The following is a 22,517-nucleotide window of genomic DNA, read 5'->3' as shown; positions in this document are numbered from 1 at the left end:
ATGCAAACCTGTATTGTTAGAGAATTAGAGGTAATACTAATTGTATGTATTTACTTATATCTTGTTAGATGTTAACCATGTAAACAGATGGTTCCTGTCTGTTACTATATCTATTGATTCAGAGATCAAAAGGGAATATTAAAATGCAAATGAAACCTGAATGTAATAATTTCATTGTCTATATTTCTCTTTGAAGTTTGTAGTAAATTGTCTATGAACTGCTTAATGCATAATTACCTTATGCTAATGAATGCAACTAGTTACCTGTGTATACATAGGAAATAGGTGATTCTACTTAAAAGTCACAATGCTTCACCCAAGGAACACCTGTTGTCAAGAGGCTGTCAATGGCCTGCCAGAGTTCTATAAAAAGAACTCTTGGGCCCTGATCCTTTTATCTCATATGTGCTTAAGCTTCATCAGAGGAAGTTTGAGTCACAAGATTGAGATCTTCAGTCTCATCTGGATCACCCTGATATAGTCTATAACCTATGGACTAATTCTAAAAGAACTCTCTACAGCTCACCATCTCTACTATAAAGCTGACCTAAGAACTCTATTCATGTCTGTATGTATAATGATCTTTTAACCAATACTCTCTCTCTTTTCCTTTTTAATACATTTTAGCTTCTTGATAAGAATTAGCTGTAAGCATGTATTTGGGTAAGATCAAAGATATTTATTAACCTTGTGGGTAATGTGTCTGATCCTTTAGGATTGGTAGAACTTTTTATATGATGACCAAGGCTTTCAATAATCCTCATCATATTTGACTTGGCTGTCTGGGTGAGAGCTCAAGGCTGGGTTGCTTTAAGGGAACTGTGGGTTTTCCCTTCTGGGTAACCAATAAGGTATTATAGAAGCTGGCTTGGTGAATCTAAGTAGTGGAATAACCACCACTTTGGGGGATTGTCTGCCCCATTATTTGCAGTATGCTCTGAGAAATCTCAGCGTGGCCCCCTGGAACTCTGGTCACACCAGATATTTCTAGCTTTTCCATTTTCACCAAAATCAATGGGGTTCTGCCCTTTGATGCCTAGAACATTCCTTGGATTTTTGGAATTGATTGGATGCAGTGTTTAAAAGATAACCCCTTACAGGCAAACAGAGAAATGCCATCACACTGAGTGCAGGGCCTTGTTTTATTTGGCCAATAACTTTCTACTTTAAAAAAAAAAAAAGTAGTCATGGTATACCTTTAACATGACTTTGGCCCTATTATTTTTAATAGGGTTTTTCAGTTTAACTGCTCGTGCCTTAGAAATATTGGTTATAAAGAGTGGTGCAGGTCTGCAATACATTGATTTATTGTTTGGTGAGAATTAGTATGGACTAAACTGTACTAGAAAACAGGGTTTCTGTTTTTTAAGCAATCGGATTTCATTCAACCTTTTCTTGAAAAAACAAATATTTTTAACAGCCTTTCCTGCCATAGGGTCCCAGGCCTGATCTGCATAGTGCTATCCAATGCATACCTGCCCAGCCCTAAAGACAACATGGAGAGGGATTCCTTGTACTAAAATGCACCCCAGACCCAACAGGAAAGCCCACGAGAGGGTATAGATAGCATCAGTGCACACACTGTGATTGATAGCATGCACTAGCGAGAGGCAGATATTAGCAGTAATAAGATACACCTAGCAGCACTTCCTTCTTGGCCATGAGTCAGAGCCAATGCTGGCAGAATTGCCACAGAGTATATGGGTTAGACTGTGCATTAATGTCACAGTATTGAGGAGGAGTGGATGTGGCACTATTCTGCCCATAAAAAGAGCACCAGAGAGATTATGCTAATTTCTCCAGGAGCCACCCCTACACATGGGGGTTCATGCATACCTTGCAGCAGACATTAGTCTGCCGAGAATGCTCCGGCTCTACTCTGTGAGCCAAAGTAGAGGAGCAAGCAAGGCCATGGATTTCTTATGGCAGCCTGAACAAGTAGTCCCTGCTCTCTCCACAGTGCAGGCAAAGGATCTGCTATTGTTCCCTCAAAACCTACACCAGGTGTGGGAGAATTTCTTCTTCACCTCTGTGCAGCTGCTCATGGGCCACTAATGATCCAGCTTTATGTGTAGCTGAGACCACGCTGCTTCCTCTGCCCTCACTACTCCCACAGTAATGTCATTATTTGACCCATAATATTTAGAGTGTATAAAATGGGCCTAATTTGTTCCCACTGTTAGTGATAGCCTCATAATTCAGGTGCAGTGGAGCAAGCAGGGAAATGAGTGAGTTGTGAAAGGCAATTGATAAATGGCAATAAGGAATGTACTTAGATGCTGCTTATTATAATTTCTGTTTGTGCAGTGATGGTTGATAACAAATCTCCCTGGTGAAGAGACACTTTGCCTTTTGCTGCTTTTCCCCTTTATATTTTATGAGATCTCTGTTAACATCAGCCATCAAAAGAACCAGAGAAAGCAATACAAAAAAGAAAGCTGTAGCTCACAGGTCAGCAATAGATTGTATTGTTATGGCATTGAAATCAGAAGATAAATATTTCACTGATGTAAGTGTAAAACCCATGTTGGAAACTTGAATAATAAAGAACAAAAACGGGAAACAAAAGTTTAGAATAGTTGCAAGGTATCTGCTTCTAGCTCAGCACCCTCTGACTTGCCTGTAAAGTGACTGATTACATAACATCTCCACCTAGTGGCATTTTTATGAACTGGCACTTGACAAATTCTATTATTGCTGTGGAATACATTAATCTCCTGATATTTGTGGGTTTTCTTTCCATTACTATAAGTGCCTTTTGGAACGATAATTGTATCCTCCTTAAAGGTATTCTTCTTCTTTGTAAAATATAGGGCTTTTGAAAGTTATTGTACTAATAGCACTGGAGAAGGAAGTCTTTATTTTAGTCAGGCTAAAGGTAGTTTAGGCAGATAGTGGAAAGGTAGCCTTCCCCACACTACTCTGCCAGTTTAACTCACCTCTGTCTTTGAGGGTTCAGATAAAATCCTGGCCTTATTAGAGTCAATGGGAGAGTTGCTGCTGACTTCCACAGGGCCAGGATTTCCTCCTTCCTCTCTAGTAATGAGCAAAGCAGTTGGGTCTGCACTAATAGCCCATCCTGGGAGGGAATGATCAGCACTACTCTGCTTCTGCCCTGTTGCACGTCAACTTCTGCTGATCTCCCCATTTCAAAGAGAAAACTTATGGTTAGGAAATGGGATTGTGACATCAAAGGTAGTTTTTTTTGCATCCTCCACTTCCCCATTATTTTCTCTGCCTCCTTCTGTCTCTGTAGGTGTCCCACAACAGATTATTGTTTTTGGATTATGTGTTGGGGTTGTGATATCAGAGGTAAATTGACCAAAAAATAGCTCGCTTTTCTTTTTCAGTCTTCTCTTTCTTCCTTAGACTGTGGAACAGTCTCAAATGATGAAGACCCATTTTTGAAGCATTTGAAAGGAGACTGAGGAAAGTAGTAGCAAATATGCTGTAGAGAACAATCCTGCATTGCCATGGTAAAGTACTAGATGATCTAATAGGCAGATTTAAAAAATTTATTAAAGCTAATGCTAAAATTATCTGATACACAGGTTAAGGAGAGACTAATGCTTAAATTATCCAAAAGTACAAAGTTTGGTTTAAAAGTAATAAAATACATATAGTACATAATCTGCACTATCCCAAATTAAGATTAATAAATTTAACAATACAGTTTAGATATTAGCATCCAAATATTCTGGTATATCACTCATAAAAGGTTATACTAATAGTAGTTTGTGGAAAACAAATATAGCAATGAGTGTAGATTGTCCCTTAGTAATTGAGAATTTAGGATAGGTAGTCCCTTTGGAGATAACAAATTTATTTGGGCATAAACTTCCGTGGGCTGGAACCCACTTCATCGGATGCATGGAGTGAAAATACAGGAGCAGGTATAAATACATGAAAGGATGGAGGGTTGCTTTACCAAAATTCAAAAGTTATTTTTCCTCCCCTGGTATCCTGCTGTTAATTGATTTAACTCGTTAGACTGACCTCTAACTTGGTAAAGCAACCCCCCATCCTTTCATGTATTTATACCTGCTCTTGTATTTTCATTCATGCATCCGATGAAGTGGATTCTAGCCCACAAAAGCTTATGTCCAAATAAATTTGTTAGTCTCTAAGGTGCCACAAGGACTCCTCATTGTTTCAGTAAATACAGTCCATCAGAGAAGTATTTCAGCCACTCTAGCACTTACTTACCAGTTTGCTTACGAACATTTCCATATAAGAAGTAGAACATGTACCATTTTATACAGCAACATTTCAGTTTCATTGATGAAAAATTGTAGGGGATGTGCAGCTGCAATGTAATGATCTAGAAATAATAATGGGTAATAATCTTATGAATACAGGTTTCAGAGTAGCAGCCGTGTTAGTCTGTATTCACAAAAAGAAAAGGAGTACTTGTGGCACCTTATAGACTAACAAATTGATTTGAGCATAAGCTTTCGTGAGCTACAGCTCACGTCGTCGGATGCATCCGACGAAGTGAGCTGTAGCTCACGAAAGCTTATGCTCAAATCAATTTGTTAGTCTCTAAGGTGCCACAAGTACTCCTTTTCTTTTTGTGAATACAGTATGTGACTTGGTTAGTCAAGTCAATCATTATATAGCTATACTGAGCTACTGGGCTTTCGTGTATTAATGTGTTGGTTTAGTTTAATAGGGAGCTGTTGGATAGACAAGGAAGAAGACAACACTGTGGTTTTAGATAAACAGCTTCCTAATGAACACTTGGGAGTGATTACAAAGCAGCTGAACTTTTAGCAGTGAAAATGCTACTTCCAGGCTGCCGCTCAAAGTTACTGGCATATTGAGCAGTTAAAAAGACTTCTTGGAGAGAGGGCTGGGGGGGAGTTGTTTGTGAGCTGGTCACCCAGGGGACAGACAGTCAGAGACTGCAAGAATGTCTGAAGCAGTTGGGGGACCTCCCAAACTTCCAGGCAATGGTAATCCTTAGGCAAGATAGGCATGCGTATAGACAGTTCTTCATTGTGCAATCTTTTGCTCTGAAATGCTTTAGTTTTAAATAAACAATCCTTTGCTTTAAGAAGGCTATCTGGTCACTGGATATCAGTGGTCCTAGCTCCAGGAGGGTACAGAACTGCAGGTATTGAACCTAACAAGTCAGGCCTCCTGAGGTAATCACAGTTGGTACAGAGGGGATTGCAGCCCCAGGCCTGGTGTGAGAATGAATCACAAGATTCTGCCCCCAAAGAGGTGATGGCTTGAGGCCTGAGAAGTGGAACTCAGAGACCAGGTAGCCTAGTATCTGTGACAAGTCACCAGGCCTTATGTTAACAGCTGGTATAAGTCTCAGGCTATGTCTACACTACACAGCTTTTAGTGACAGGGCTATGTGGCTACAGCTGTGCCACTAAAAGTCATGCAGTGTAGCTACTGTTTGTCGGCTCTCCTGCCAACAAAAACCTTCCACTCGCAATGAGTGGCATTGGCATTGTTGGCAGAAAGAGCTGTTTACACCGGTGCTTGTCAGCAAAACTTTTGTCGGGGGAGAGGGGAGGGGGGGTTTAACACCTCTGAAAGACACAAGTTTTTTTGATCAGTTGCCAGCCTGACAAAATCAATGTCAATCTTTTCCCTCCAATCCTCTCTTGTCTGAGGTGTCAGGTTTTTTCTGGGCATTATGTGTCAGCTGCATCCTTTGGTCTGTGTACTTGACTTAAAACCCAATTAGACTGGCTCCTGAGAAGTTGTTTACCTTTCCTATAATGGACTGTAGTAAAAAGTGCATTCTATTATTCAGTTGTCTTTGAAGAAAATAAATTTTCTGGGGGAAAAATGAAATGAAAGATAAATAGTAGAAACATTCCTAGCCCAAGACTCCCTAGTTTTTCATAGGCATGCCCAAATCCTTAAAGTTACACAAAAGAAATCAGAAAATATGATGCTCTTACTTCTAGATTTCTGTGTTATTCTCAGGCTCTGTCAAATCCTGTCTGATTCTTACCATGGCAATGTGGCAAAGGTGCAGCTCTCATATCCTCTGAGACCAGGTGACCTGCTTTATTTTGGCCAGTTATACCTAGGAGTATCTTTGAAGTTAATGTTTTAGTACTCTGCTACAATTAATTATATTTGCACTGGGACAATCAGTGTTTCTGAAGCTGTCCAATCTTGGGAAGTGGTTTTCTTTCTCTCCTGTTCCAAACATAGTAGTCACTGAACATTTCAAATTTAATTTAATATTGTATAGACCAGTGGTTCTCAAATTAGGGCCGCTGCTTTTTTCAGGGAAAGCCCCTGGTGAGCTGGGCCGGTTTGTTTACCTGCCACGTCCTCAGGTTTGAGAACCACTGGTATAGACCACTGTTTCTTGAGAATGAACAGGTTGATGTCTACTTTCTATCTAGAATTCCCCAGGAATTATAGACCAATCAACCTAAATTCAGTACCTGGAAAGGTACTGGAACTGATTATTAAACAATCAGTCTGTAAGCACCTAGAAAATAATAGGATAAGTAATAGCCAACATGTATTTGTCAAGAACAAATAATGGCAAACCAACCTAATGTCCTTCTTTGACTGGGTTACTAGTTTAGTGGATGGGGAAAAGTAATAGATGTGATATGTCTTGATTTTAGTAAGGCTTTAGACACAGTATCCCACATGATATTCTCATAAGCAAACTAGGGAATTGCTGTCTAGATGAAATTACTATAAAGTAGGTGCACGACTTGTTGAAAACCCATACTCAAAGAGCAGTTATCAATGGGTCTCTGTCAAACTGGGAGGACATATCTAGTGGGATCCTTCAAAGGTCACTCCTGGGACTGATAGTGTTCAATATTTTCATTAATTACTTGGATAATGAAGTGGAGGTTATGTTTATAATATTTACAGCTGACACGTTTTATTCATGCTGGCTATTCCTTATGACCCTATTATCCTCTATATGCTTTCAAATTAATTGTTTAATAATTTGTTCCAATATCTTTCCAGATATTAAAGTTAGGCTGATTGGTCTATAATTTCCCAGGTCCAATTTAGTACCTATCTTTAAAAAGGGGAACATGTTTGCCCTTCTCCAGTCCTCTGGACCTCACCCATCCTCTGGGAGTTCTCAAAGATAATTGCTAATGGTTTTGAGATTGCTTCAGCTAGTTCCTTAAGTATCCTAGGATGAATTTTATTAGGCCCTGCTGACTTGAATACATCTACCTTATCTAAATATTGTTTACTTCTTGTTTTTCTATTTTGGCTTCCTTCCTTCCCCCTTGTTAATATTAATTGTGTTGAGTATCTGGTCACCATTAACCTTTTAGTGAAGATTGAGACAGCTGCAGCAGCAGAGGAGCTAGCAAACAGAGCTCTAAACAGGGGAGTTTGAGTGGGAGTTTGGAAGGGGAGTTTGGATTGTGGTGCTTGTTTGGGGTTTGCTTTTGCTGGGGGGGTGGTCTTTTTGGTGTGCCTTGTGTTTCCCAGATTAAGAGGATTTAGGTGGGAAGGAGATAACAGATACAGAGGCAGCTGTGGGAGTGACTCCTGCAGTGAAAGACACATTGAGGATGACTGGATGTGGAAGTTGTGGTATGTACATGATCCTGGAGCGGGGAACCGGTAAGAGTTTTTTCTGCATGAAATGCCGTCTGATAGAGCTGATGGAGGAAAAGATCCGAGGTTTGGAGATGCAAGTGGAAAGTCTGGTTGAGTTTAGGAAGAGTTTTGAGCAGATGATGGAGCAAAGATATGAGGTATCTGAAGGGAAAAGCTCACACTCACAGATGGAACCAGGGCTGGGGAATTTTGAGGAGAGACTGGATGAGGAAAGTGGTCAGTGGAAACATGTGACTCAAAGAACCAGGCAGAGAAAAAGACGGGCTAGTGAAGGAGAAATAGAGCTTAGGAACAGGTTTGCAGAGTTGGAAAATGAAGAAGGGGCTCAGCAGGTACTTGTTGAAGGTGGAAGGGTAAGGAAGAAGAGAAGAGAGGCTAGCCCTATAGAAAAAGCAGAAGAGTAAAGGGAGACTACACCAAATATGAGCCCCAGGAGGATACAGGATGGGTTGAAGAAGATTGTAAGGGAAAATAGGAATGGAAAGAACTTGCAGCCACAGGGAACAGGGGAGAGACTGGAGAATAGCACTGTCACCAGGAAAAGGCAGGTCTATGTGATCGGGGACTCTTTATTGAGAAGAATAGACAGGCCTGTAACTAGAGCTGATCCTGAGAATAGAAGGGTGTGCTGTCTTCCGGGTGCTAAGATACGGGATGTAGACCTGAGGTTGAAAAGGATCCTAAAGGGAGCGGGAAAGAATCCCCTAATTATCCTTCATGTGGGAACAAATGATACGGCTAGATTCTCGCTGGAAAGTATTAAGGGAGACTATGCTAGGCTGGGGAAGACGCTTAAGGAAATTGAGGCTCAGGTGATCTTTAGCGGGATCCTTCCTGTTCCTAGAGAAGGGCAACAAAGGTCTGACAAGATTATGACTGTCAACAGATGGCTTAGGCAGTGGTGCTATAAGGAGGGCTTTGGGATGTATGACCACTGGGGGGCATTCACGGACAGAGGTCAGTTCTCTCGGGATGGACTTCATCTCAGTAGGGAAGGAAATGGACTTCTAGGATCGAGGCTGGCACAACTGATAAAGAGAGCTTTAAACTAGGAATTGGGGGGAGATGGATGGGAGATGTCCAGAAAATCTCCACGCCAGATTTTAGCATTGAGAGGGAAGAAGATGAAGTAAGAATGGATACAGCCGTGGGTAGGAGAATGTATATAAGGAGTGAGGGCGGTGTGGATACTAGTCTAATAGGTTATACTGGATGTAGAATGACTGTGCCTAATAGGGTACAAAATGTGAGCGAGGCCAAACAGCAAAAATTAAGATGTTTATACACGAATGCGAGGAGCCTTGGTAACAAAATGGAGGAACTAGAGCTACTGGTGCAGGAAGTGAAACCAGATATCATAGGGTGGAATAGTAGTCATGACTGGACTACAGGTATTGAAGGGTATGTGCTCTTTAGGAAAGACAGAAACAAAGGTAAAGGGGGTGGAGTAGCATTGTATATCAACGATGAGGTAGAATGTAAAGAAATAAGAAGCAATGCAATGGATAAGACAGTCTGTCTGGGCAAAAATTACATTGGGGAAGAAAACTAGTAAAGCCTCTCCTACGATAGTGCTTGGGGTGTGCTATAGACCTCCGGGATCTAATTTGGATATGGATAGAGCCCTTTTTAATGTCTTTAATAAAGTAAATACTAATGGAAACTGCGTGATCATGGGAGACTTTAACTTCCCAGATATAGACTGGAGGACCAGTGCTAGTAATAATAGGGCTCAGATTTTCCTAGATGCAATAGCTGATGGATTCCTTCATCAAGTAGTTGCTGAACCGACTAGAGGGGATGCCATTTTAGATTTAATTTTGGTGAGTAGCGAGGACCTCATAGAAGAAATAGTTGTAGGGGACAATCTTGGCTCAAGTGATCATGAGCTAATTCAGTTCAAACTAAATGGAAGGGTTAACAAAAATAAATCTGCAACTAGGGTATTTGATTTCAAAAGGGCTGACTTTGAAATATTAAGGAAATTAGTTAGGGAAGTGGATTGGACTGAAGAACTTATGGATCTAAAGGTAGAGGAGGCCTGGGATTACTTTAAATCAAAGCTGCAGAAGCTATCGGAAGCCTGTATCCCAAGAAAGGGGAAAAAATTCATAGGAAGGAGTTGTAGACCAAGCTGGATGAGCAAGCATCTTAGAGAGGTGATTAAGAAGAAGCAGAAAGCATACAGGGAGTGGAAGATGGGAGGGATCAGCAAGGAAAGCTACCTTATTGAGGTCAGAACATGTAGGGATAAAGTGAGACAGGCTAAAAGTCGAGTAGAGTTGGACCTTGCAAAGGGAATTAAAACCAATAGTAAAAGGTTCTATAGCCATATAAATAAGAAGAAAACTAAGAAGGAAGAAGTGGGGCCGCTTAACACTGAGGATGGAGTGGAGGTTAAAGATAATCTAGGCATGGCCCAATATCTAAACAAATACTTTGCCTCAGTCTTTAATAAGGCTAAAGAGGATCTTGGGGATAATGGTAGCATGACAAATGGGAAGGAGGATATAGAGGTAGATATTACCATATCAGAGGTAGAAGCGAAACTGAAACAGCTTAATGGGACTAAATCGGGGGGCCCAGATAATCTTCATCCAAGAATATTAAAGGAATTGGCACCTGAAATTGCAAGGCCATTAGCAAGAATTTTTAATGAATCTGTAAACTCAGGAATAGTACCGAATGATTGGAGAATTGCTAATATAGTTCCTATTTTTAAGAAAGGGAAAAAAAAGTGATCCGGGTAACTACAGGCCAGTTAGTTTGACATCTGTAGTATGCAAGGTGCTGGAAAAAATTTTGAAGGAGAAATTAGTTAAGGACATTGAAGTCAATGGTAAATGGGACAAAATACAACATGGTTTTACAAAAGGTAGATCGTGCCAAACCAACCTAATCTCCTTTTTTGAAAAAGTAACAGATTTTTTAGATAAAGGAAATGCAGTGGATCTAATTTACCTAGATTTCAGTAAGGCATTTGATACCGTGCCTCATGGGGAATTATTAGTTAAATTGGAGAAGATGGGGATCAATATGAACATCAAAAGGTGGATAAGGAATTGGTTAAAGGGGAGACTGCAACGGGTCCTACTGAAAGGCGAACTGTCAGGTTGGAGGGAGGTTACCAGTGGAGTTCCTCAGGGATTGGTTTTGGGACCAATCTTATTTAATCTTTTTATTACTGACCTTGGCACAAAAAGTGGGAGTGTGCTAATAAAGTTTGCAGATGATACAAAGCTGGGAGGTATTGCCAATTCGGAGAAGGATCGGGATATTATACAGGAGGATCTGGATGACCTTGTAAACTGGAGTAATAGTAATAGGATGAAATTAATAGTGAGAAGTGTAAGGTTATGCATTTAGGGATTAATAACAAGAATTTTAGCTATAAGTTGGGGATGCATCAATTAGAAGTAACGGAAGAGGAGAAGGACCTTGGAGTATTGGTTGATCATAGGATGACTATGAGCTGCCAATGTGATATGGCTGTGAAAAAAGCTAATGCGGTTTTGGGATGCATCAGGAGAGGCATTTCCAGTAGGGATAAGGAGGTTTTAGTACCGTTATACAAGGCACTGGTGAGACCTGACCTAGAATACTGTGTGCAGTTCTGGTCTCCCATGTTTAAAAAGGATGAATTCAAGCTGGAGCAGGTACAGAGAAGGGCTACTAGGATGATCCGAGGAATGGAAAACTTGTCTTATGAAAGGAGACTTAAGGAGCTTGGCTTGTTTAGCCTAACTAAAAGAAGGTTGAGGGGAGATATGATTGCTCTCTATAAATATATCAGAGGGATAAATACAGGAGAGGGAGGGGAATTATTTCAGCTCAGCACCAATGTGGACACAAGAACAAATGGGTATAATCGGTCCACCAGGACGTTTAGACTTGAAATCAGACGAAGGTTTTTAACCATCAGAGGAGCGAAGTTTTGGAATAGCCTTCCAAGGGAAGCAGTGCGGGCAAAAGATCTATCTGGCTTTAAGATTCTACTCTAAGTTTATGGAGGAGATGGTATGATGGGATAATGGGATTTTGGTAAGTAATTGATCTTTAAATATTCAGGGTAAATAGGCCAAATCCCCTGAGATGGGATATTAGATGGATGGGATCTGAGTTACTATAGAAAGTTCTTTCCTGGGTATCTGGCTGGTGAATCTTGCCCATATGCTCAGGGTTTAGCTGATTGCCATATTTGGGGTCGGGAAGGAATTTTCCTCCAGGGCAGATTGGAGAGGCCCTGGAGGTTTTTCGCCTTCCTCTGTAGCATGGGGCATGGTTGACTTGAGGGAGGCTTCTCTGCTCCTTGAAGTCTTTGAACAATGATTTAAGGACTTCAATAGCTCAGACATGGGTGAGGTTTTTCATAGGAGTGGGTGGGTGAGATTCTGTGGCCTGCGCTGTGCAGGAGGTCGGACTAGATGATCAGAATGGTCCCTTCTGACCTTAGTATCTATGAATCTATGAATCAAAATAGACATTGAACTGATCAGTCTTCCTGATGTAATTTATTATTAGCTCATCTTCCCTACTAAGAAGAGGATCTATACTTTCCTTCATCTTTCTGTTGCTCCTTATGTATTTAAAGAACCGCTTCTTGTTGCCTTTTATCTCCCTTGCTAAGTATAAGTCATTCTGTGCACCAGCCTTTCTGATTTGTCCTTGCATGTTTATGCAATTTTTCTATACTCCTCCTTAGAAATTTTTCCATGTTTCCACTTTTGATAGTATTCCTTTTCAAGGACTTGACCTACTAAGGCCCAATAAGACTACTGCATGACTTCTGGTAAGTTTATTAATGTGTAGGTTTTTATTTTTGTTAATGTGTTTTTCTGTCATCTTTTTACTTTAAGAATAAATGTGCTTCCTTACAAAAAGGCTGGGTAGTAATGCTGGCAGTTACAGAAGAGAAAGCCAACATAGACGCTGGCCTGTTTAGACAGCCTGGCTTGCTGAGGATATCACACTATAAGCAGGGAACTAGCCTCAAACTCTGAGGGGGGAGAGAGAGGGAGAGACAGACCGACCCAGGTCTCTGCCCAAGAGAGGTAATTGCTGAGGAGCCTGGAGCCTAGACTCAATATCCTCAAGAGACCATGGATGGGGAATACAGGTGCATTTGCCCTGGACTGGGATCATTGGTTTTCCATAATTCCAAGCAATATGAAATATGACTTCTGGACAAATAGTTTCCCCTCTGTCAAATAAGCAGATTTTAATAACATTTAGCATTGTGATTTTACAACTTCTGTTTTTAAATGATTTTATTGTGCTTTATTTTTTTTTTCCATTGGCAGCTGGTAGCAAAGGGAGTCTACTCAATTCCTCATCTTTGATATTGGCAAACAGTGATGCAAAAGATCAGGATTCTAGTAAGTTTCACTTCAGAACAAATTGAAAAGAGGAAGCAGCCGGTGAAGCAGAAGCCAACTACAAGTTGGTGAAAGAGAGAACACAAATGAGAAGTAGCAAATGACACAGAATTGGAGAAGTGGACACAAAATGTAGCATGAAGAGAAGGGTTATGGCTAATAGTTATTGCATTAAAAATGTACTCTTAAAACTTGTACAATATCATTTGTTTAAAGATAAGGCCCCCATTAAAACAGCATATTTAAAAAATAACTTTCATTAGTTTCAAGTGAATAACTAAAAGCACTCAGTTGAACAGAGGAAAAAAGTAGTTTTTAAAAAGTCAAAATTAAAAAACTCACTAAATGGTAGCTATTAGTATGAAAAAAATTACTGCACAGTGAAGAAATTATGTAAATTACCAACAGAAAATTATCCTAATCTGCTCCAAGCATGTGACAAGCCATGTTGTATTACTCCAGCAGATGGAGCATGAATTCAGAAGCAGCCTTTCTTTCAGTTTCTCCACAAATTTAAAAAGCAACAAAAAATGCACAGCTAAATTGTCCTTTGTCCAAACTAAGTACACTGCATTTTGCTATTGTGCAGTTGTGTGTAAACAAATTATTCTGTCCCTGTAAACATCACTAGAATTTTTTGTATCTTTTTTTAAATTGGTAAAGACTGTAGAACTAGCACTTAGATATAGCCTAGATATAAGCATGCACTGAAGGGAAAGACTTCAACCAAAGGAAAAGGAGGAGAGAGGGAAAAAAATATACTGAAAGAAGAGGGAAGAGAATAGAGAAATAAAAACTAGATGTTGGAAGAGAGGTATATTTTATTCTTAAGCTGTTCCTACACATAGTGAGGAGACATGAAAAGAGGGATAGAAAACAGAAGAATAGAAATAGATGGAAAGTTTAGATGTGTGAAATTATTTTCTTTACAAAGTGGTGGTCACATAGGTGTTCCTGCAGCAATACCATTTAAGGCTTCTGACCTCATAAACTAAACAGGTTTAGTTTGGTCAGTAATTAGATGGCAGACTTCCAAGAAAAACCCATGAGCTGCAGAAAGTACTGTTAATATAGAGTTCTTCCCTCGGCTCTAAGTCAGTATTGAGACAGTGCTTTGGGAAAGTATACAGGGTCATTGTGCTACTGATGTGGGGGGCAGGGGAGAGCACTGAGTTATAAAATGGAGGTTCTGACCACTTAAAGATCCCATGGCACTTTTCATAAGAATTGCAAAGTCCCAGTGTCCTGGATGAATTCCAACTCACTTAATAACATTCTAACTAAACCACTACTGCAGTTTCAGCTGAATATAGTGTAGCATTTGCTACACTTCTACTACCTGCAGAATAGAGAAACACTCAATTGTTCCATTTTATTTAAAGATTTTTGAGGGCTACATTATAATGATCTAATCTGACTTCCTGCCCAGTATTTCCTCCATCAAGCCCCTAACTTCTGTTTGATCTTTTAGATAGACATGCAATCTTGATTGAGATTTCAAGAGACTGAAAATCTACCACATCCGTGGTGCCAACATACAAACGTATGTTGATCTAATGGTTAATTACCCTATTACAAATATGAGCTTTATTTCAATGCTAATCTGTTTAGTTCAGCTTCCAGCCTTAGCATATTAAAACATTAACTTATACAAGATAGGAGATGGAAAAGATATATTAGCTCATTCAGTCACTATCCCTTCCACTGGAACCCCACCTGTGATTTAGTTACAGAAAAGGCACAATAAGCCCCTCTATGTATAAGTGCAGAGCTTCACTCCACCCACTTCCTGACTTCTCTTTCCTGTCTCCTCTCACAGGGAATAAATCAGAGTTGTGTGATGAAAGAGGCTGTTGTCTGTAGGGCCCCTGCCTCATTTGTTGCAGGAGTTGGAAGGCATATTATATTTGAAGTACTGGGGAAAGGCAATTCTGAGCCTGTCCAAAATTAAAGGCCCTTACCCTCAACTAAGAGATATGCCCCCACTAAATCCAGGCTTCAGTTGATTATAGAGGGCCACAGATGAAAGAAAAGAAGCAGAAAGGAGGTCAGCAGTAACAAATCAGGAATCTAGAAGGGAACACTAAGCAAAGAACCCCAGACAGAGTCCACTGCTCTTCAAAGGCAGCTAGGGATTCAATGGACGCTACTTGGAGGAACTCTCCTGGAGGCATGATCATATGAGGAATCAGAAATAGGCCCCAGGGTTGCAGAGCACCGCCCCCATCCAGCTGTCTTGGCCAGCGCCAGGAGGAGTTTGGCAAGGAGGTCCCATGACTTTATGGAACCATGCATGGGCTGTGCATTCATCAGGTGGGGTGAGGAAAAGTGTAGCCAGAACTTCAGCAAGAGGTTCTGAAGTTGGAAAGTATGTAGTATTTGAAGTACTGGGGACAGGTGCATCTAGGCCCACCCAAAACTAAAAGCCATCCACCACAACTAAGTGAGAGGAACCACCAACACTAGGCTCCAATTAATTACAGAGGACAACAAATGAGAAAACAGAAATGTGAGTGAGGTCCAAAGTTGAAAAATCAACAAACCAGAGGGGGACACTGAGCAGAGAACCTTGGACAGCACCCACTGTCCCTCAAAGGTGTCCAAGGAATTGGTGGACACTACCCAGAGGAACTCAGCCTAGAGACATGACTGAACAAGGGAATAGAAATAGGCCCCAGTTACAGAGAAACCACCCGTCTAGCTTCCTCCACCTGGTGTGATGAATGGCTATGTTGGCCAGTGCTAGGAGGAGGTTGAAAAGGCTGTTCTGCAACTTTGTAGGCCCATGGATGGGATATGCATAAATCAGGTGGTATGAGATAAAAATGCAGCCAGAACCTGAGTAAAAATCTGGAGTCAAAAGGTGTGTACTGACCAATAAAGTGCTGCAGAATGCTAATTTCTCAGGAGAAAAAAAAACAGGCTATAGGCATCTCAAACTGGGTACCAAAATTCATGTACTTTTTTTACTTTAATCTCTCTGTGTCTGTCCCCATTTGTAAAATGGGAATAATAATACTCCCTCATCTCATAGGGCTGCTCTGAAAATAAGTTCATTAATGTTTGTGAAGCACACTGATAAGCATGAGGAAATTTATAATTCTGCCATTAAAGCCAGGTTGAATAATGTGCAGTAAATAAGTCATATGGCTTCTTGTTGAACAAAGAGAAAACTGAACAGCTGCTCTTCAGTTAGCACTGTCCCTCCTTGGAATGAGCCAGAACTGGAAAAAATAGCACATGATCATGTGATTAAAGACTATCATCATGGATATGCACAAGAGGGCCAAATTAACATTGCACAAGCAACCTTCAGTCTGGCATTTCCTAACATTTGAGTGCTTGATTTTGCAACCTTAATAATCTTTTAATGTAGGGTTTTTTAATAATTATATCTGCTACATACATATTGGATCCCTCTTTGCCATATACAAACAATGTATATGGCAGAGAACAAATGTCTTTGTTCGCTGTAGAGTCCAAGTGACTCTTCACAACTGTTCGCTGCTGGATGGTCAGAGAGCTTTCTCATGTGCAAAGTACAATCTATTTCCAGTTTCAGGGGGAAAATGCCCCCATTATCTGCCATAGATTATTTTATTAGGAATTCTTCAGCTGCTGATGACTAATTATTTCCCACGGGTAGAGTCTGTTATTCTCCGGATGTCAGCACAATAACAGGGTTTGTTTAAAAAAGTTTTTCAACAACAGAAAAATTACCAAGCTTTTGGTTGCAATTTAAGTGATCAAAAAACTGATGACTTCACCATGTGTTTGCTCTGCTCTCAAACAATAGATCTAATTCTGTAACCCTTACTCAAGCTAAACTCCCGTGAACTTCAATGACTAAGAAATTAAGGACTCCTCTCCATAAACAGTTAATCTGAAAAGCAACCAGCCCTACTTGATCTTGCTATTCAAAACCAAAGAAAACAATATTAGAGTTTTAAAAATGCTATTTTTGCATGCTATTTTTAGTTCTACAACAGCTCCGTTAAATACACCCTTAAAAATACAACATTTATCTGATTTGTGTGCTAGAGTAAAGTATAACTACTCAGGAGTAATGTTTGCAAGTCCTCTCCTTTTGAACTGTTCACATACACTAAAAGCATTTTAACTGCATTTTGTTGCATTTTAAAAAAAATAACATTTAGAAGTCTACTTTTAGCTATTTAGATGATGTTCCAGTCCTGTCATACATACACTGAGAATATCTATTACATTTATCTTGCTTAATATATTTTTTTTTATCTCAGGTTGCTTAGGTACTTATCCCTATGCAAATATTTTCAAAGTATGTGAGGCTTGTTAAGTTATAATTGTTAAAGACACTCCCACTTTTTCCTATCTATCTTCTTTTCTTATTCTCCAATTCAGGAAAGGTCACTGCTCAAGGCCAATTCAGAACCGCAGAAACTAGCAGAAGCTAAAACAGTAAAGGCTTTTAAAAAAATCTTGAAAATGTTCAACTCCTCCCCCAAAAAGAACTGGTCCATTTTGAAAACTTTGAAACAAAACAATTTAAAATTTGTTCACAAATATAGGTTTTCATTCTCCAGCCAGCTCTATGAATTACATTGGTTGTGATGAATTTTGAGTTTCCTATATGAATTTATAAATATTATGTATGACCTGGTTACTGTGTGGTTTACTGTATACATATATTGAGTTAATTCAATAGCAGGATTGTCAGGAAATGCACCCACAAAAGGGGAGGTGGATCTCAATATATACCTCTCAACAAACACTTCAGGAATGATACAAGAGCCATCGGCTTGGATGTGCTACCTCTGAGCCTGTAGAGCTCACCAAACTGATGTTGGGCAGCAAGTCCAAGTCCAGGAAACTGTGAACAAAGAACCGTAGCAGGAATTAAAGACACCCACACTCCCATAAGGACTTACCTAGGTTTTTGGAAACTGACCCTCAACCCACCCACCCCCCTCCCCCATCCATCCCTGAGATTAGGAGCCTGAGATAAAATAGGCATGCCTAGGACACTAGGTATAATAGATATGCAAGTACCCTTTGTGGTGTTGTAAAATTCTGTCTTTTAGGCTATGCTCTGTTCCTATGGTTAAATAAACAAAACTTTTGCTTTAAAAAGGCAATTCTGGGTCACTGTAACCCACTGGTCACAGATTCCTAAAGGGAAGAACCACAGGAACCCAGACCTGCTGGGAAGGCACAGTTGATCCACAGGGTACAACTCAGGACCTGGTCTAAAGGAATGAGAATTGTGTGATTCTACCTAAAGAGAGGTTAGGAAACAAGGCCTGAGACCACTAAGAATGCATTTGAACAGACCAGAGGTTCAGCTAGCCCTGTAACCGTGAATATACATATATACCTATGTGGTCCACTGCCTGGAGGGTTTGGCCATTCATTGTGATAGTAGGCTTACATAAAGCTTTCCTGGTGCAGGCTGGTACATCACTTCTGTGTTCTTGATGTTGATTGTAAGACCTAAATTGTCATACACCAAAGAAAAATAATCCATACCCCGCTACGTCAGACTCAGATTTAGCTCAGGGAACAGCCATCAACAAACAGAAGATCATGAACAGTCACTTCCTGTACCTTTTTGTCTTCTCCTATAGTCTCCTCAAATTGAAGAGCTTGCCATCAGTCCGGTATCTGATGCCAGTCCCGGTGTCAGTCACGAAAGGCATCTGGAAGCATGGCAGAGAACATCATAATGAAGAGGGTTCACCTACCTCAGCAATACAGTCATATGCAGTTCACATTGATGATGAAACCAACACTAGATTTGCACAGCCTTTGGCAGAATATGTGCAAATGTGTGGGAACATAGAGACATCAGTCAAACAAAACTGAAGGTCTACAAAACCATTGTGTTCCCAACTCTGAGGTATGTATGCAAAACCTGGATGGTGTACAGACGCCATGCTATGTAGCTGAATCACTTTCACTTCACATGGGCTGTCTGAGGAAACTGATGATGGCAAGACAAGGTTCCAAATACTGAAGTTCTCATATGGGCAGGCATTCCAAGCATCCCCACATGGTTGATGAAGTCACAGATGAGATGAGCAGGCCACGTCACCAGAATGTCTGGCAGTTGCTCATCTAAGATCTTTTACGGCAAGCTAAAGGAAGGAAAGCACTCAGGGAAGTCAGAAGACACATTTCAAGGACTCTCTCAAGTTATCCTTGGGGCGTTTCAACATTGACCCAGAGTTTGGGGAAGCTCTCGCTCATGATTGTTCTGCCTGGCAAAGCCTCATCCATACTGGAGCTACGCTCTATGAGCACAGAAGAATTGCTGAGGCAGAGCAGAAGCGCCAGCAGTGTAAATCTTGCAACAGAAGCAAGTCCGCTGTTAATCAAGTAACTCATAGTGGCATCTTTTATTCAGTGTGCCACAGACAGTTCAAAGCTCAAATTGGCCTTATCAGCTACTCATGTATTCACAGAAACAAACCAACCAGTGATGTCATGATCATCTTCAAGGACCAACAACAACCTATGTTGTTATGATAATATTGGAATAAATACCCGTATTTCTACAATCACGGAATAAACTATGAAACCACTGAATACAATTCTTTTATTTGCACATTTGCCTCCTTAGCTATACTTTGCTCACTAATCGATCTCTACTTGAACTGCTTCTGAGGTTCCACGTTGATCAGAAGCTAGTTTACAGATCTGTTTTTTTAAAAAATGTATCTAAATTAACAGACCTGGATTTTTAAAAATGTGTGTATAAAATCTGCTTCTCACCCATGTCCATCAAGTCAGAGTAGAATTGCAAATTACATTGGTCTGAAGTCCAGGTTGATATCCTTTCCTGGATCAGTGAGAGATTTAAGCTTTGATATCTTGCAAACCACAAGAGTTAAAAATGATTTCTGTATTATACTGAAGAAACACCCCACTCCTTTTCCAGTAATCAGAGAAATATAGGGCTGGAAAGGACCCTGAGAGGTCATCAAGTCTAGCTGCCTGTGCTGAGGAAGGACCAAATAAACCTAGACCACTGGTGGACAATCTGCGGCCCACAGCTCCCATTGGCCAGGAATGGTGAACTGCAGCCACTGGAAGCTGCGGGCGGCCATGCCTGAGGACAGTTAATGTAAATACATTGTCTTGCAGGCCGCAGGTTGCCCACCACTGACTGAGACCATCTCTAACAGGTGTTTATTTAACCTGCTCTTAACCTCCAGTGAGAGGGATTCCACAACTTCCCTTGGAAGCCTATTCCACATCTTAACTACCCTTATAATTAGAAAAAAAAAATCCTACTATCTAACCTAAATCTCCCTTGCTGCAGGTTAAGCCCATTACCTCTTGTTCTACCTTCCAGGGATGAGAGGAACAATTGATCACCATCCTCTTTTTAACAGCCCTTAACATATTTGAAGACAGTTATCAGCCCCCCCCCCCCGTCGTCTTTTCATGCCCAGTTGTTGTTTTTTTAACATTTCCTCAGATGCCAGGTTTTCTAAACCTTTCATCACTTTTGTTGCTCTCCTCTAGACTCTCTCCAGTTTGTCCATGTCTTTCCTAAGTGTAGCACCCAGAACTGGTCAGAGTACTCCAGTTGAGGCCTCACCAGTGCCAAGTAGAGCGGGACAATATCTTACATATGACATATCTTACCTCATAGCTCACATGTCACATATCATACCTCACATCTTACATATGACACTTTTGTTAATACACCACGGAACTGCAAATGCATCACATTGTTGACTCTCATTCAATTTGTGATCCAATATAACCACCAGATCCTTTTCAGCAGTACTACCACCTAGCCAGTTATTCCCCATTTTGTAGTTGTGCATTTGATTTTTTTTCCTTCCTAAGTGAAGTACTTTCATTTATCCTTACTGAATTTTATTTTGTTGATTTCAGACAAATTTTCAAATTTGTGAAGGTCATTTTGAATTCTAATCCTGTCCTCCAAAGTGCCTGCAACCTCACCCAGTTTGGTGTCATCTGCATATTTTATAAGCATACTCTCCAGTCCGTTATCCAAGTCAATGATGAAAATATAGAATAGTACTATCAATACAGTATCCATTGCTAGTCCTGTCAAATCATCTGATATCATGCCTCAAAATTACAACATCCTGGTTTATAGAAGAGAGAGGTATTTTAGATTATTTTATAGACATCAAACATGTATTATGGATACATTTTCTCATTCAGAAAACTCTGTTGATTAAAATAACCTAGCTTTTCCGGTATTATATGTTGTTAAACTGATCCATGTAACGTACAAGAAAATAGTTAAAGGTCACCTGTAAAGGATTATTTTTAAATTGGGATTCTGTTCTCTTTATGATGTATAAATAAGGCCTGTTTTGTTTTTTCCTTCAAAAGTTTATTTATTACTTTTGAAGTACTAAGAATGATAAGTTCTGTCATCCCTGACTTTGCTGGAGAATCTTCTGGATCTTTTGGGGCATGCTTATGAGACCTCATACCTTACTGAAAGGGCAGAGCGAGGGTTCATGAATCTTTAACAAAGACATATTTTATCTAAAGTATTAATTAGACTAATTAATACTGATGTTAAATAGGTGTAACAAAAACAAAGAGCTTTGAACAGTCTGACTAAAAATTCCTTTCTGTCAATTGCTCAACTTTCACTCCCAGCTGTTGATATGTCATTTAACTATTCTTCCAGTCATCATAGTCTTCTAAGGCAAACACAACATGAATTTCTAATGTAAAATGTATGTATTGTAAAATGGAGGAAAATCCAACAATTTTTTTAAAACATTTTTCAGGCATTTTTTTATATCATAAAACAGCAAAAAAGGGCACAAGCTCATTTTTGCCCCTTGTGGATCCTCTTTAAAACACTAACAACATAAAACAAATTTTACAGAAACAAGATCTGTGATTGTCTTGAATAATCAAGTGATGTTATTGCAGCTCACACCCTATCTCTCCTTGTCTCCCTCTTTCTTGTTTATTACCCTCTGTTGTTGTGTCATACTTGAATTTAGACCTCAGTTCTGCAATCTAACTGGCAGAGATGGACCCTTATGCTAATTTAGAGTCCTGCTGAAATGAGAGGGGTTGCAGAGAGACCCATCCTGTTCAGATCAGATTACAGGATTGGGGCCTTAAAACATAAGGTTTTTGGGGTTTTTTATGGCAGGAATTGTGGACCCAATTCTTGCTTCTGTGAAAGTGGCAAAACTCCCATTGACTAATGGAGCCTAATGGAAGTAGGCTCAGAAATGTGTCTTAACTTGGTTTTATGAAGCACATAATTGTGTACTCAAAAATAATCAATACATAATAATACAAATTTCAAACAACGATATAATGCCTTTCATTTAAGTTTGTGGACAATGCTAAAGCCCCAATCCTACAATGAACTTGGTGTGGGTGCAAGGGTTTGCCAGCACTGAGCTCATTATAAGGTGGAGGCCTAAGTCATCTGCAGCTTACTCCCTTGGTATGCTGAACCTGGTAAACTTTAATGTTTCTGGATCTTTCAGTCCACGTCTTTTAAACAACTAATTGTGGTCACACTCAAAGCTAGAAAAGCAGTAAAAGAGTCATTATCTT

At 40.0% G+C, this 22,517-nt stretch overlaps 2 long non-coding RNA genes across 4 annotated transcripts; one reads left to right on the top strand and one right to left on the bottom strand.

Moving 5' to 3' along the window:
- The first annotated feature begins 325 nt into the window (after positions 1-325).
- Positions 326-13,708, top strand: LOC119851089. Of its 2 annotated transcripts, none has more exons than XR_006278827.1 (4): positions 326-568; positions 5,950-6,023; positions 12,287-12,373; positions 12,885-13,708. It is a non-coding gene; the product is annotated as an uncharacterized LOC119851089 (long non-coding RNA). The 2 variants fall into 2 exon arrangements; XR_006278826.1 differs by having other exon boundaries at positions 328-568; positions 12,316-12,373.
- LOC119851090 lies at positions 12,540-19,154 on the bottom strand. Of its 2 annotated transcripts, XR_006278829.1 has the most exons (4): positions 18,543-19,154; positions 18,367-18,428; positions 17,697-17,808; positions 12,540-16,183 (listed from the first exon to the last, which is right to left on the bottom strand). It is a non-coding gene; the product is annotated as an uncharacterized LOC119851090 (long non-coding RNA). The 2 variants fall into 2 exon arrangements; XR_006278828.1 differs by lacking the exon at positions 12,540-16,183 and having other exon boundaries at positions 17,167-17,808.
- Positions 19,155-22,517: the final 3,363 nt, after the last annotated feature.

This window comes from Dermochelys coriacea, chromosome 2 (assembly GCF_009764565.3).
Source record: "Dermochelys coriacea isolate rDerCor1 chromosome 2, rDerCor1.pri.v4, whole genome shotgun sequence".
Lineage (NCBI taxonomy): Eukaryota > Metazoa > Chordata > Testudines > Dermochelyidae > Dermochelys > Dermochelys coriacea.
This window is presented reverse-complemented; position numbering and strand designations above follow the sequence as displayed.